The 13,775-nt window shown below is 42.0% G+C and overlaps 1 protein-coding gene across 1 annotated transcript in view; it reads right to left on the bottom strand.

Annotated features, from left to right (window-relative positions):
* Nucleotides 1–3,521: 3,521 nt before the first annotated feature.
* The window catches only part of LOC124615698 (probable salivary secreted peptide), a 38,033-nt gene continuing 27,779 nt past the window's right edge, over nucleotides 3,522–13,775 (bottom strand). Inside the window, exon 3 of the mRNA XM_047143736.1 lies at nucleotides 3,522–3,704. The gene's annotated coding sequence lies outside the window, so the exon portion shown is untranslated. The remainder of the gene's footprint in view (nucleotides 3,705–13,775) is intronic.

Here is a 13,775-nt window from a genome sequence, read left to right on the forward strand (position 1 = left end):
CGCATTTGTCGAGGAGTTTTTTGTTTTATATCTTGTATTTGGTAATTTATAAGAGATACAAATAATTTTCCTGGCTTCACTGGAGATGTTGCAACAGCTTGGACAGGCATAATAGATGCTCTCTTTCCTTACGTGAATTATGAACAAACTGAAGATCATGTAAGATTTGCGTAATTTGGTTGAAATAATTATTATTGTAGAACTGAAAAATTATGACAATTATTGGAGGGCTTTGAGTCATAGAATTATGTGTGAAATATGACACAATAGGCCTAAATCATTTTCTTCCCATGTCTATGTTAAGATGTCAGTCGAAAAAGGAAATGTGTTCCCTTGCCACCGAGAAAGGAAAGTGCCCTAGGGAAATACAGTACGCACATTTTTAGTTGTTCTTCTCGTTGTATGTCAGAACAAGTCGGAACATTTCGTATCGATAAACCTCTTTTTCCCGTTGGCGCCATCATCAAACTCTTACTGTTGTGGCACTCGAGATGCGAGGGAAGTGATGCTGTGTCGTGGTGTATTGCCTAGCGTTGATAATTTAAATTGTTGCGAAATGAGCGATTAATAGCTAATGATAAAAGTGTATTTATATAAAACTATCTGACACGACCTAAAATGCTCAATACGTTTTCGAAATGTTTTCCGCTACTAATAGTTTAGTGCTACAACGCCTTTAAAACGGTTCCATTTTCCTTTATACGTGTGAGTAACGCATTTGAAGATGAGTGTCTCCCTGCATAATGCCCAATCACGCATCTACACACATCAAAAAAAGTTTTGCATCACCCTAGTTCCCAGAACTTCTGAAGATATACGTTGATGTAGATATTGTATCACACACACAGTCCCTTTGACTGTTCAGAGATGTCACTAAACCAGCCCAAAGGTATAAACAACCATGCATGAGCAACGTCTATTAGACGGAGGGGGTCCGACAGCCGATGAGTTAGTCATTCCACCAGGAAGGAGGTACACGGCTCGTGTTGTCTGTAGTTCAACCATGCCTAGACGGTCAATACCGCGATTCAATCGCGACCGCATTGTAATTTTGTGCCAGGATGGGCTCTCAACAAGCGAAGTGTCCAGGAGTCTCGGAGTGAACCAAAACGATGTTGTTCGGACATGGAGGAGATACAGAGAGACAGGAACTGTCGATGACATGCCTCGCTCAGGCCGTCCAAGGGATACTACTGCAATGGATGACGGCTACCTACGGATTATGGCTCGGAGGAACCCTGATAGCAATGCCACCATGTTGAATAATGCTTTTCGTGCAGCCACAGGACAACGTGTTACGACTCAAACTGTGCGCAGTAGGCTGCATGATGCGCAACTTCACTCCCGATGTCCATGACGTGGTCTATCTTTGCAACCACGACACCATGTAGCGCGGTACACATGGGCCCAACAACATGCCGAATGGACCGCTCAGAGTTGGCATCACGTTCTTTTCACCGTTGAGTGTCGCATATGCCTTCAACCAGACAATCGTTGGAGACCTGTTTGGAGGCAACCCGGTGAAGATGAACGCCTTAGACACACTGTCCAGCGACTGCAGCTAGGTGGAGGTTCCCTGCAGTTTTGGGGTGGCATTATGTGGGGCCGAAGCACGCCGCTGCTGGTCATGGAAGGTGCTGTAACGGCTGTACGATACGTGAATGCCCTCCTCCAACCGATAGTGCAACCATATCGGCAGTATATTGGCGAGGCATTCGTCTTCATGGACGATAATTCGCGCCACCATTGTGCACATCTTGTGAATGACTTCTTTCAGGATAACGACATCGCTCGACTAGAGTGGCCAGCACGTTCTCCAGACATGAACCCTATGTAACATGCCTGGGATGGATTGAAAAGGGCTGTTTATAGACTACGCGACCAGCCAACCACTCTGAGGGATCTACGCTGAATCACTGTTGAGGAGTGGGACAGTCTGGACCAACAGTGCCTTGATGAACTTGTGGATAGTATGCCACGACGAATACAGGCATGGATCAATGAAAGAGGACGTGCTACTGGGTATTAGTCTCGTTATATGGTGGTACAACATGCAATATGTGGTTTTCATGAGCAATAAAAAGGATGGGAAATGATCTTTCTCTTGATCTCTATTCCAATTTTCTGTACAGGTTCCGGTACTCTTGGAACCAAGGTGATGGAAAACTTTTTTTGATGTGTGTATGTTTCTTCCGCGTCAAATTTATATCACTGCATCTGTTTGGTACGATGGGCGTGAACTCGTCTGTTGGCAGCTCCGAACCGGAGACAGATAAACGTTCTCCCTCTACGTCATTCCTCATCGCAGCGACACTGGTACTCTCTCGCTCTCCCCGCTTGCACGCCCTTGAGATAAAACAGTACCTTCAAATGTTACGCACTGTAACACATACTCTTCCGTTCATAATCCAATGAAAGTGTGACCATGTAGATCTGTGATCTGTGAAGTGTACTTCTAATACTTACCAGTATTGCAAGATGAAACCTTGTCGCAAAATAAAATGAGGAAACAATTTTTAAGAACGGACATTGTTGTTGTGATTGTTGTATGTGCAGTTTCAGTTATAGACTTATCTCAAAGGCACGGTGTACGTACATTTTGAAGAGGGACGGGCAGACAACACTCCCACCAAGCAATGCTCCAGAAGTTATTCTTACGTCTGACGACTTCGTCTGGATAAGAAGACAATATTGAGATCCGTGTGTTAAAAAGTCCTCAGTACTATCACAGAGCTGGTCCGATATTCGGCGAATGTTGCAAAGGTTAGTAACGAAATTTTAAGTAAAATAAGATGAAAAAAGAACAGTTTCTAGCGATTATTGTATGTAATATACGAGCTCTTCGTTTTTTTCGTCCCTTGCCGTATCCCCTGCGGCTTACTGTCATACCTCCATTCCAAACGGTGGGGGCATCACTCTCAGTCGGATAAGAAATTTTCTGGAAGGGAAATGTTTTGTATTTATGAACCTGTTCAGTTTCGCTGTAGTTTGGGTTCCTTGTTCAGTGGATGGACTTAGATCAGAAGAAGTCAAGGGAATACCACTTCCACTAAGATCCTGTCTAGTGAAGCACTGTGGATTTCAAACCAACCTTCTAGATGAAGACAGACTTAGTTTTAATGTACTCCACACTGCAAACCGAGACAGCATTCACGTTGTACTTCGCTCAAAACAAGAAGCGGACGTGAGCATCCCCATCATACTTAATTAAGAGCAACCGTTGCGTTTAATTACACCGTGAAAATTTATGTGGGTAATTGGTTTTTCAGACTAAAACTCTATGAGGAAAGCTCAGTAATGCTGAAACATAACTCTGTTTCATACAGTAAGGACAAGCAAGTTTTCTTTTATTGCATGAGGAAATGTCCCCATTTGTCATTTATTACGTCGGCGTGGAAGCTTGACCAGCTAAGTAATTCAGTATCGGTGATTGGCGTTGACGCAATAAACCAGAATGTGACATATCTGGGCTTCATATAGTCACATTCGGTGGCAAGGCAAGGAAGGAATGCTTTCTTAAATAAAAATGACTTTATTATAATACAACAAAAACATGCAGCAATAACAAAAGCTGGCTTCTTTATGTAAATAAATCAACAACAGTTTCATAAAATTATGTTGAGTCAGTTGGTATCGTTGTCCCTGGAAGTTATAGCACATCGTCAGTAGGTAAGAAGAAATGTCTGAAACCCTCTGTTATTGACCTGAAACATAGACACAACAAATTCGAACAAATTTCAAATATTATTTCAGTACTAACGTTTATTAAATTAAGGTTTTAAGTGGCTACACATTTTTATAACAACGCAGGATGAATATTGCTGACACGAAGTAAGCCTACTCAGAGAAACCATTATTTACAATCACTCACATAAATTTTATAATTCAGATACACTATAACTTGGTGAAGGTATTTGTCTCCATTTACAAACAGTGACATATATTATCTGTGAAATGACGGGAAACACCTATCTTCTACCTTTTCATCCATCCAACTAAGGTTCTAATTTTTATTAAAATGTAATTGCTCATGTTATTGTCTCTACTCAATCAGCTACAATGCATTTTCTAATATAGGCCTGGCAGGTACATTCCTTGTAAAATAAATTTCAAGATCTCCTGTTTAGATACACATTTTCCTGCGTGATGCGTAAATTACTTTTGATATTACTGGGTTAAGACTGGATTAGAAAAAAAATTCTTCGATTACGGCCACCTATGGGCCACATGAGGTAGCTCCCTCATGATTTTTTTCTTCTTTCCTGATTTTCGGTCGTTCCCGTACTTCTTCATTCTGTCACGGTTTTTTCCCTTCTTTCATTTGTCCACAGAGTGATGCACTTTCTGACCTTTTCCTGAAAACCTTCGAACTTCCTCATCCCGTCTTGAAAACTTGCGTTGTCTACAAATCTGCTTTCTTAATGTTAATTTGTGCTACGTCCATTTTCACATCCCTAAACCAAATGATATGCGCCTTGGGATTTTTGTCGAAACTGTCAAATACTTTTAGTGGATTTCTCCGGGTACGTCCGAACCAAGTGGCCGTAATACGATCTTCTCCTTTTTCTGAGAAGATCAGATAGTTTTCATAGATTTGGTGTAGATTTTTTCCTTACTTCTTCTCATCCACGTGCTCGCAACTTTTCTGTGTCCCTTTCTATTCTGGTATTGAAATTACAAGGTGTGTTCAATAAGTATGCAACATATTTTTTTCTGAAAGTAAGTTGGTTCTATTCAGGACTCAATAAATCATATTATCCCCCACTCTTTTAGCTACGAAATCCTGTTTTCAATATAATCTCCGTTCAATGCAAACGTATTGCTGCGTCAATAACCCCCCCCCCCCCCCCAATCAACTACGTACTGCTTCCCGCGCAATGCATCCTTTGTTTGGCCAAACAGAAGGGAGTCGGAAGGTGTGAGATCTGTGCTGTAGGATGGACAAGGAAGAACAGTCCAATGGAAGTTTTGTGAGCTGCTCTCGGGTGCGCAGACTTGTGTGAGGCCTTGAGTTGTCAGGAGAAGAAGTTCATTCTATCACCTCTAATGTTAGTGACCTCACGTTCCAACATTGCAGGAGTCACAGCTGTGTGCGGCCGTCCGGCAAAGGGGGGGGGGGGGGGGGGGGGAGGCTCTCGACAGGTTAGCGCGACCTTGTTGCGATGATGACGGACGTCTCGCCCAACGACTCACTGTGCCTTTGTTCAATGCCACATCTCCAAAGACATTCCGCAAGTGCCTATGAATATCTGCGATACTTTTGTTTTCCGTCAAAAGAAACTCAGTGCAGCTCTCTGGCTGGAACACACCTTCGTTGCAGACTCCATTTTGAAAGCCAGGTATAGCGCCGCCACCAGTCGTTATCAGGAGAAAGAAAACTGGCGTTCTACGGATCGGAGCGTAGAATGTCAGATCCCTTAATCGGGCAGGTAGGTTAGAAAATTTAAAAAGGGAAATGGATAGGTTAAAGTTAGATATAGTGGGAATTAGTGACGTTCGGTGGCAGGAGGAACAAGACTTTTGGTCAGGTGATTACAGGGTTATAAATACAAAATCAAATAGGGGTAATGCAGGAGTAGGTTTAATAATGAATAAAAAAAATAGGAGTGCGGGTAAGCTACTACAAACAGCATAGTGAACGCATTATTGTGGCCAAGATAGACACAAAGCCCATGCCTACTACAGTAGTACAAGTTTATATGCCAACTAGCTCTCCAAATGATGAAGAAATTGATGAAATGTATGACGAGATAAAAGAAATTATTCAGGTAGTGAAGGGAGACGAAAATTTAATAGTCATGGGTTACTGGAATTCGTCAGTAGGAAAAGGGAGAGAAGGAAACATAGTAGGTGAATATGGATTGGGGGGAAGAAATGAAAGAGGAAGCCGCCTTGTAGAATTTTGCACAGAGCATAACTTAATGATAGCTAACACTTGGTTCAAGAATCATGAAAGAAGGTTGTATACCTGGAGATACTAAAAGGTATCAGATAGATTATATAATGGTAAGGCAGAGATTTAGGAACCAGGTTTTAAATTGTAAGACATATCCAGGGGCAGATGTGGATTCTGACCACAATCTATTGGTTATGAACTGCAGATTGAAACTGAAGAAACTACAAAAAGGTGGGAATTTAAGGAGATGGGACCTGGATAAACTGAAAGAACCAGAAGTTGTAGAGAGTTTCAGGGAGAGCATAAGGAAACAATTGACAGGAATGGGGGAAAGAAATACAGTAGAAGAAGAATGGGTAGCTCTGAGGGATGAAGTAGTGAAGGCAGCAGACGATCAAGTAGGTAAAAAGACGAGGGCTAGTAGAAATCCTTGGGTAACAGAAGAAATATTGAATTTAATTGATGAAAGGAGAAAATATAAAAATGCAGTAAATGAAGCAGGCAAAAAGGAATACAAACGTCTCAAAAATGATATCGACAGGAAGTGCAAAATGGCTAAGCAAGGATGGCTAGAGGACAAATGTAAGGATGTAGAGGCTCGTCTCACTAGGGGTAAGATAGATACTGCCTACAGGAAAATTAAAGAGACCTTTGGAGAAAAGAGAACCACTTGTATGAATATCAAGAGCTCAGATGGCAACCCAGTTCTAAGCAAAGAAGGGAAAGCAGAAAGGTGGAAGGAGTATATAGAGGGTTTATACAAGGGCGATGTACTTGAGGACAATATTATGGAAATGGAAGAGGATGTAGATGAAAATGAAATGGGAGATAAGATACTGCGTGAAGAGTTTGACAGAGCACTGAAAGACCTGAGTCGAAACAAGGCCCCGGGAGTAGACAAAATTCCATTAGAACTACTGACAGCCTTGGGAGAGCCAGTCCTGACAAAACTCTACCATCTGGTGAGCAAGATGTATGAGACAGGCGAAATACCCTCAGACTTCAAGAAGAATATAATAATTCCAATCCCACAGATGTGAAAATTACCGAACTATCAGTTTCATAAGTCACAGCTGCAAAATACTAACGCGAATTCTTTACAGACGAATGGAAAAACTGGTAGAAGCGGACCTCGGGGAAGATCAGTTTGGATTCCGTAGAAATGTTGGAACACGTGAGGCAATACTAACCTTACGACTTATCTTAGAAGAAAGATTAAGAAAAGGCAAACCTACGTTTCTAGCATTTGTAGACTTAGAGAAAGCTTTTGACAATGTTAACTGGAATACTCTCTTTCAAATTCTGAAGGTGGCAGGGGTAAAATACAGGGAGCGAAAGGCTATTTACAATTTGTACAGAAAGCAGATGGCAGTTATAAGAGTCGAGGGGCATGAAAGGGAAGCAGTGGTTGGGAAAGGAGTGAGACAGGGTTGTAGCCTCTCCCCGATGTTATTCAATCTGTATATTGAGCAAGCAGTAAAGGAAATAAAAGAAAAATTCGGAGTAGGTATTAAAATTCATGGAGAAGAAATAAAAACTTTGAGGTTCGCCGATGACATTGTAATTCTGTCAGAGACAGCAAAGGACTTGGAAGAGCAGTTGAACGGAATGGATAGTGTCTTGAAAGGAGGATATAAGATGAACATCAACAAAAGCAAAACGAGGATAATGTAATGTAGTCGAATTAAGTCGGGTGATGCTGAGGGAATTAGATTAGGAAATGAGACACTTAAATTAGTAAAGGAGTTTTGCTATTTAGGGAGTAAAATAACTGATGATGGTCGAAGTAGAGAGGATATAAAATGTAGACTGGCAATGGCAAGGAAAGCGTTTCTGAAGAAGAGAAATTTGTTAGCATCGAGTATAGATTTAAATGTCAGGAAGTCGTTTCTGAAAGTATTTGTATGGAGTGTAGCAATGTATGGAAGTGAAACATGGACGATAACTAGTTTGGACAAGAAGAGAAGCTTTCGAAATGTGGTGCTACAGAAGAATGCTGAAGATTAGATGGGTAGATCACATAACTAATGAGGAGGTATTGAATAGGATTGGGGAGAAGAGAAGTTTGTGGCACAACTTGACTAGAAGAAGGGATCGGTTGGTAGGACATGTTTTGAGGCATCAAGGGATCACAAATTTAGCACTGGAGGGCAGCGTGGAGGGTAAAAATCGTAGAGGGAGACCAAGGGATGAATATACTAAGCAGATTCAGAAGGATGTAGGTTGCAGTAGGTACTGGGAGATGAAGAAGCTTGCACAGGATAGAGTAGCATGGAGAGCTGCATCAAACCAGTCTCAGGACTGAAGACCACAACAACAACAACAACAACAACCAGTGGAAATTCATGAAACTACAGGGACTGAAGCGGGAACATTCCACTATGTCCAACAACAAATTTCGCATTTTTAAGTTGAAATTGACCGAGAAATAAAATGTGTTGTACTGCTTATTGAAAGTCATTCGTATAAGATTCTGATAACGAAAGTCTGGATCACCAAAGCGGAACTTACATGTAATTTCCCAGTTTTTTCTCTTACTGAAATTCTGCCGGCCGTGGTGGCCGCGTGGTTCTAGGCGCTGCAGTCCGGAACCGCGGGACTGCTACGGTCGCAGGTTCGAATCCTGCCTCGGGCATGGATGTCTGTGATGTCTTTACGTTAGTTAGGTTTAAGTAGTTCTAAGTTCTAGGGGACTGATGACCTAAGATGTTAAGTCCCATAGTGCTCAGAACCATTTGAACCATTTTGTTACTGAAATTCTAAGAAAAGCAATAAATAACCCTCCATTTCCACATTTAAGACATTGTTATTTTATTCATTCACGTGTTCGGTTTCGAGATATCCAGTCTCATTATCAAACGGTTTATCGGTAGTCGTGTGGGATGGAGACGAAACTGAAAGTAACTTCAGTGTCCAATTTACAGAATACATCGACGTTTACCGATACAACAAAACCTGACGGATCAGTAGTAGCAATAGATATCAGTGTCCAGTGAGCTAACCACTGCGCCACCTCGCTCGGTACCAAAGATAGATCTGTATGAAGCCGTTGACGTTTTCTTATACAACAAGCACATTGTAAAACTGCTACTGAGTGAAAAAGCCGAACTCAAATCAATTTCTTTAAAACATTTTCAAACATGTTTATGTTGTACCAGTAAAATATAAACAACAGTTACGTAAACTACCACCTACTTTTAATTTTCACTTCATATTGTTTGTAAATATACTGAGGTGACATAATTCGTGGGATACTTCCTAATGTCGTATGGGACTTCCTTTTGCCCGTCGTAGTGCAGCAACGCGACACGGCTTGGACTCAACAAGTTGTTGGTAGTCCTCTGCAGAAATATTGAGCCATGCTGCCTCTACAGCCGTCCATAATTCCAAAAGTGTTGGCGCTGCAGGATTTTGTGCACGAACTGATCTCTCGATTATGTCCCATAAATGTTCGATGGGATTCAAGTCGGGCGACCTGGGTGGCTGTCCAGAATGTTTTTCAAACCAATCGCGAACAACTGTGGCCCGGTGACATGATGCATTATCATCCATAAAAATTCCATCGTTGTTTGGGAACACGAAGTCCATGAATGTGTGCAAATGGTGTCCAAGTAGCCGAACATAGCCATTTTCAGTCAATGATCGGTTCAGTAGAATCAGAGTCAATTCCATGTAAACGCAGCCCACACCATTTTTTGGAGTCTCCACCAGCTGGCATAGCGCCTTTTTGACAACCTGAGTCATGGCTTCGTGAGGTCTGCACCACACTCAGAACCTACGATCAGCTATTACCAACCGAAATCGGGACTCATCTGACCAGGCCACGATTTTTCAGTCGTCTAGGGACAAACATATGCCACGAGCCCAGGAGAGGCCATTCAATCAATGTCGTGTAGTTAGCAGGGGTACTCGCGTCGATCGTCTGCTGGCAAATTTCATCGGACTCATCCAAGGGATAAGTTCGTCGTACGTCTATCATTGACTTCTGTGGTTATTTCACGCAGTGTTGCTTTGTACTAACACAGACAACTCTACGCAAACGGCTGTTTAGTGAAGGCTGTCGGCCACTTTGTTATCCGTGGTGAGAGGTAATGGCTGAAATTTGGTATTGTCAGCACACTTTTGATGCTGCGGATCTCAGAATTCCTCTACCATGCGTCTAACTCCGAGTACCATTGCGCGTTCAGAGTCTGATAATTCCTGTCATGTGACCAAAATGACATCGGAAAACTTTGCACAAGAATCACCTGAGTACAAATGTGAGCTCCGTCAATTCACTGCCCTTTTATACCTTGTGTACACAATACTACCGCATATGGCTTTCCCGTGACTTTTGTCGCCTCAGTGTCACACTGATTACATGATGCAATAATATAAAATTGCCGAAGTGGGTGGATCCAGATTACAGATTTCCAGTGAGTTTTCATTTTTTAAATTAAAATAACTCACATTGTTGTACTACCATGTAGAGATAAGAATACATAACATTAATATATCTTCATACCTTCGAAGTAACTGTAAATATTGCTAGATTGAGAAGAATGGAGTTCGCTATGGCAGCAAAAAACAAATATATTCTCTAAGGTTGAAGTAACTACAGAAAAATGTATAAATCATGCTGTAAATAACGGCCGGCCGGTGTGGCCGAGCAGTTCTAGGCGCTACAGTCTGAAACCACGCGACCGCTACGGTCGCAGGTTCGAATCCTGCCTCGGGCATGGATGTGTGTGATGTCCTTAGGTTGGTTAGGTTTAAGTAGTTCTAAGTTCTAGGGGACTGATGACCACAGAAGTTAAGTCCCATAGTGCTCAGAGCCATTTCAACCATTTTGTAAATAACGCAAACTTTTATCTACTAGTGCACAATGGCACGCGACCTGCCTACCACAGCGCTGTTTGGCAGACAACGCATGTGTCTGTCACAAACAAAGTTACCAATGTAAAAGTACCCTTAGCCACATATAAATGAGGGAATGATCGTCGAAAAGCATGCTAGTGGCAAAATAAAAGTGACTGAAGGAGTGTGCCAATTATTGCTAAAGATGATGTGGTCTTCCATTCCTCGACATTGACTTTTAGGAAAGGTTTAATTACCATTGGCCCAGTCTCGCATGAAACACGGAAAAATTGTCCTAATGTCTTCGTAAGACAGATTTTCCGAAACTGTCCAGTATCGATCTCGAATTTCGTGCGACTACCTTTACCTTCTAACTCATTACTCCAGTAAAAATCGATACGGAGTGCCAACACAGAACCGCTATCAACTTCCCTCATTTTTATGTCAACAAATGTCCAACCGTTTGAATAAAAAGTTTTGTTATAGCACGACACTTTGCCGGCCTGGGTGGCCGAGTGGTTCTAGGCGCTACAGTCTGGAACCGCGCGACCGCTACGGTCGCAGGTTCGAATCCTGCCTCGGGCATGGATGTGTGATATGTCCTTAGGTTAGTTAGGTTTAAGTAGTTCTAAGTCCAGGGGCCTGATGACCTCAGAAGTTAAGTCCCATGGTGCTCAGAGCCAAGCCAGCACGACACTTTTCTTCGTTTGTTTCTACGAAGCGCGTGTACCTGTCTGTTACGACAGCCGCGAACAAATAACTCGGCGTTGCAACTTCATAGTTTGAAACAAACAGCTGCAAAAATCACGCTTTCAGATAGTTACTGCCTTCAACAAACTTTCTATTTCGTAGACCCATCAATTAGATCCTCATATTCGCTACACTGGCGTGAGATTTATGTAAGTGCAAACCTGGATCGTAATTACAAGTGAATGCTTTGACTGCATTACGCATTTTGTAAGATTTCTAGTCTATTTTTGGTATTCAAGGAAAGAGATATGAGCTTTTTATTTTCATTAGATGTGTGATGTTTCATGTTTGACCGCATACATTTTCTATAGACTATATATTACGCCAGAGAAGTCCTGAATACGAGCACTGTGATCTTTGGTTGCAAGTGGGATTATCGTTGCGGTACGAGACAAACGTACAGAAGGATGAACTGTGAACTATGATATGGTAAAGATTAATTAGACAAGTGAAGATAATGAGGTTAAGTCATTTCTTGCTTGTGTGTAGTTATGATGTTTGAATAACGGAAGGTTTCAGAGGAATTTTTCTGTATTGGTTTGGGTTAGGTAGCTTTATTGTTCCGACGTGAGTAAGTAATCAGTTCACATGGCTTCCACTTAGAGGTTATACGTTATTCTACTCGTTTACCATTTTCAGAAATTAATTATTTGGGAGACTAAAATTTGTTATAAAGGATAAATCGTGCAAAGATGATTGTAATAGTCAGACAATGAGTTTGTTTTTCCTATATAGTTTTTTAAAGGTCAGTTACTTTGAATCATTTCGCGAATTCATATTCCACCACCGTCTCCTCAAGAAGGAATTTTCACATTTTTTGGTCATGTGTGTCACTGCATTGCACAGAGGGGAACACAGTTTCTTAAAAAGTACAGCATGATTCTTCAGAACAGTTACACGTTCTCGCATTGCACTGGGAAAGCTGTCTTCCTTCCTATTTAGCTTGCTTGCTGCTGCCCTGCATATTTTATATTCATCACTTCGAACAGTACTGAGTTTCCAGTGGCACAACTAAGCCATACGAAATTTGTTAGAGCCAGTTTTACAGTACAGACAGATTACGGTTGGGACATTCACAGTTAGCTACTAGGACAGTGGAAGCAAAATTTGGTTCAAATTTCAATTCATATACAGACAGTCTTATTCTCACAGTGTAGTGTTACGTTTGTGTGTGTACCATTCAGTGTTTTCTTCAGTCAGAATGCGTACATAAATTAAAAGGTGATTTCAGAGAAATATTTGGTTGTTAATTCTTTCAACATTCAGTTAGTAATTTTATGTAGCATTGACTTCGTATGTTGGAATTGCAAGTCACGTATTATGACGTCAGTGTTGTAGCACTCTTCCCTCCTGCGCAATACGTGGTTTCACAGGAAAGCTTATTTAGTTTACAGTTTCATTTTCTAATTACTTTGGCACAGTTACTTCAAAATATAGTTACACAGTTTCAGTTTCCGTAACTGCACAACTAGCATTGTTCGGAACACAGAGACCCGATTTTTAAGGATTGTTAGTTTCAGTTGAAGAGATTAAACATAGAAAAGCCACAAAACTCACATCAATTTTCTTGAATACCAAAAATTAACTAGAAATCTTACAATTTATTAAGGATGTTTGCTCGAACTGCCGGCGATGGATTTAGACATCAGACGAGATCCGCATACGCAGTGTAACCTGAGAGACACCGGTGGAGCGGGTGGTTCTGTCGGCAGAGAGTAGTCCGTAACACCTGCGTCTAACTGCCTGCTGTCTGCGACGCCTCGCACCTTCAGTGCCGAAATCCTGCGCTATCTCACTTCGGACACGAGACAGCTCTCCGTATCAGCTCCGGGCCGCTCGATAGCGGCTTCCGATCAATGAATGTGAGCCGTGCGCTTGTTGACACTCAGTATGGACGAGAGGTGTGAACGGGCTCGAGTCCCACCGGACTGACGCTGTCGCTAAGTGCAGAGACTGCACGACACGCTGTTGCATTATCGGTCGCTGAGCCGCGCTTTGCCTTTCGTTTGCCGAGAAGCCTGAGTAGAATCACAATATAACACATCTTCAGAGAAATCCTTTTCCCGTGTATTTTTCATTAAAGTTGGAATAATCAGGCCGGCCGGAGTGGCCGAGCGGTTCTAGGCGCTACAATCTGGAACCACGCGACCGCTACAGGCGCAGGTTCGAATCCTGCCTCGGGCATGGATGTGTGTGATGTCCTTAGGTTAGTTAGGTTTAAGTAGTTCTAAGTTCTAGGGGACTGATGACCTCAGAAATTAAGTCCCATAGTGCTCAGAGCCATTGTTTGGAA

Source organism: Schistocerca americana, chromosome 5, assembly GCF_021461395.2.
Source record: "Schistocerca americana isolate TAMUIC-IGC-003095 chromosome 5, iqSchAmer2.1, whole genome shotgun sequence".
NCBI lineage: Eukaryota > Metazoa > Arthropoda > Insecta > Orthoptera > Acrididae > Schistocerca > Schistocerca americana.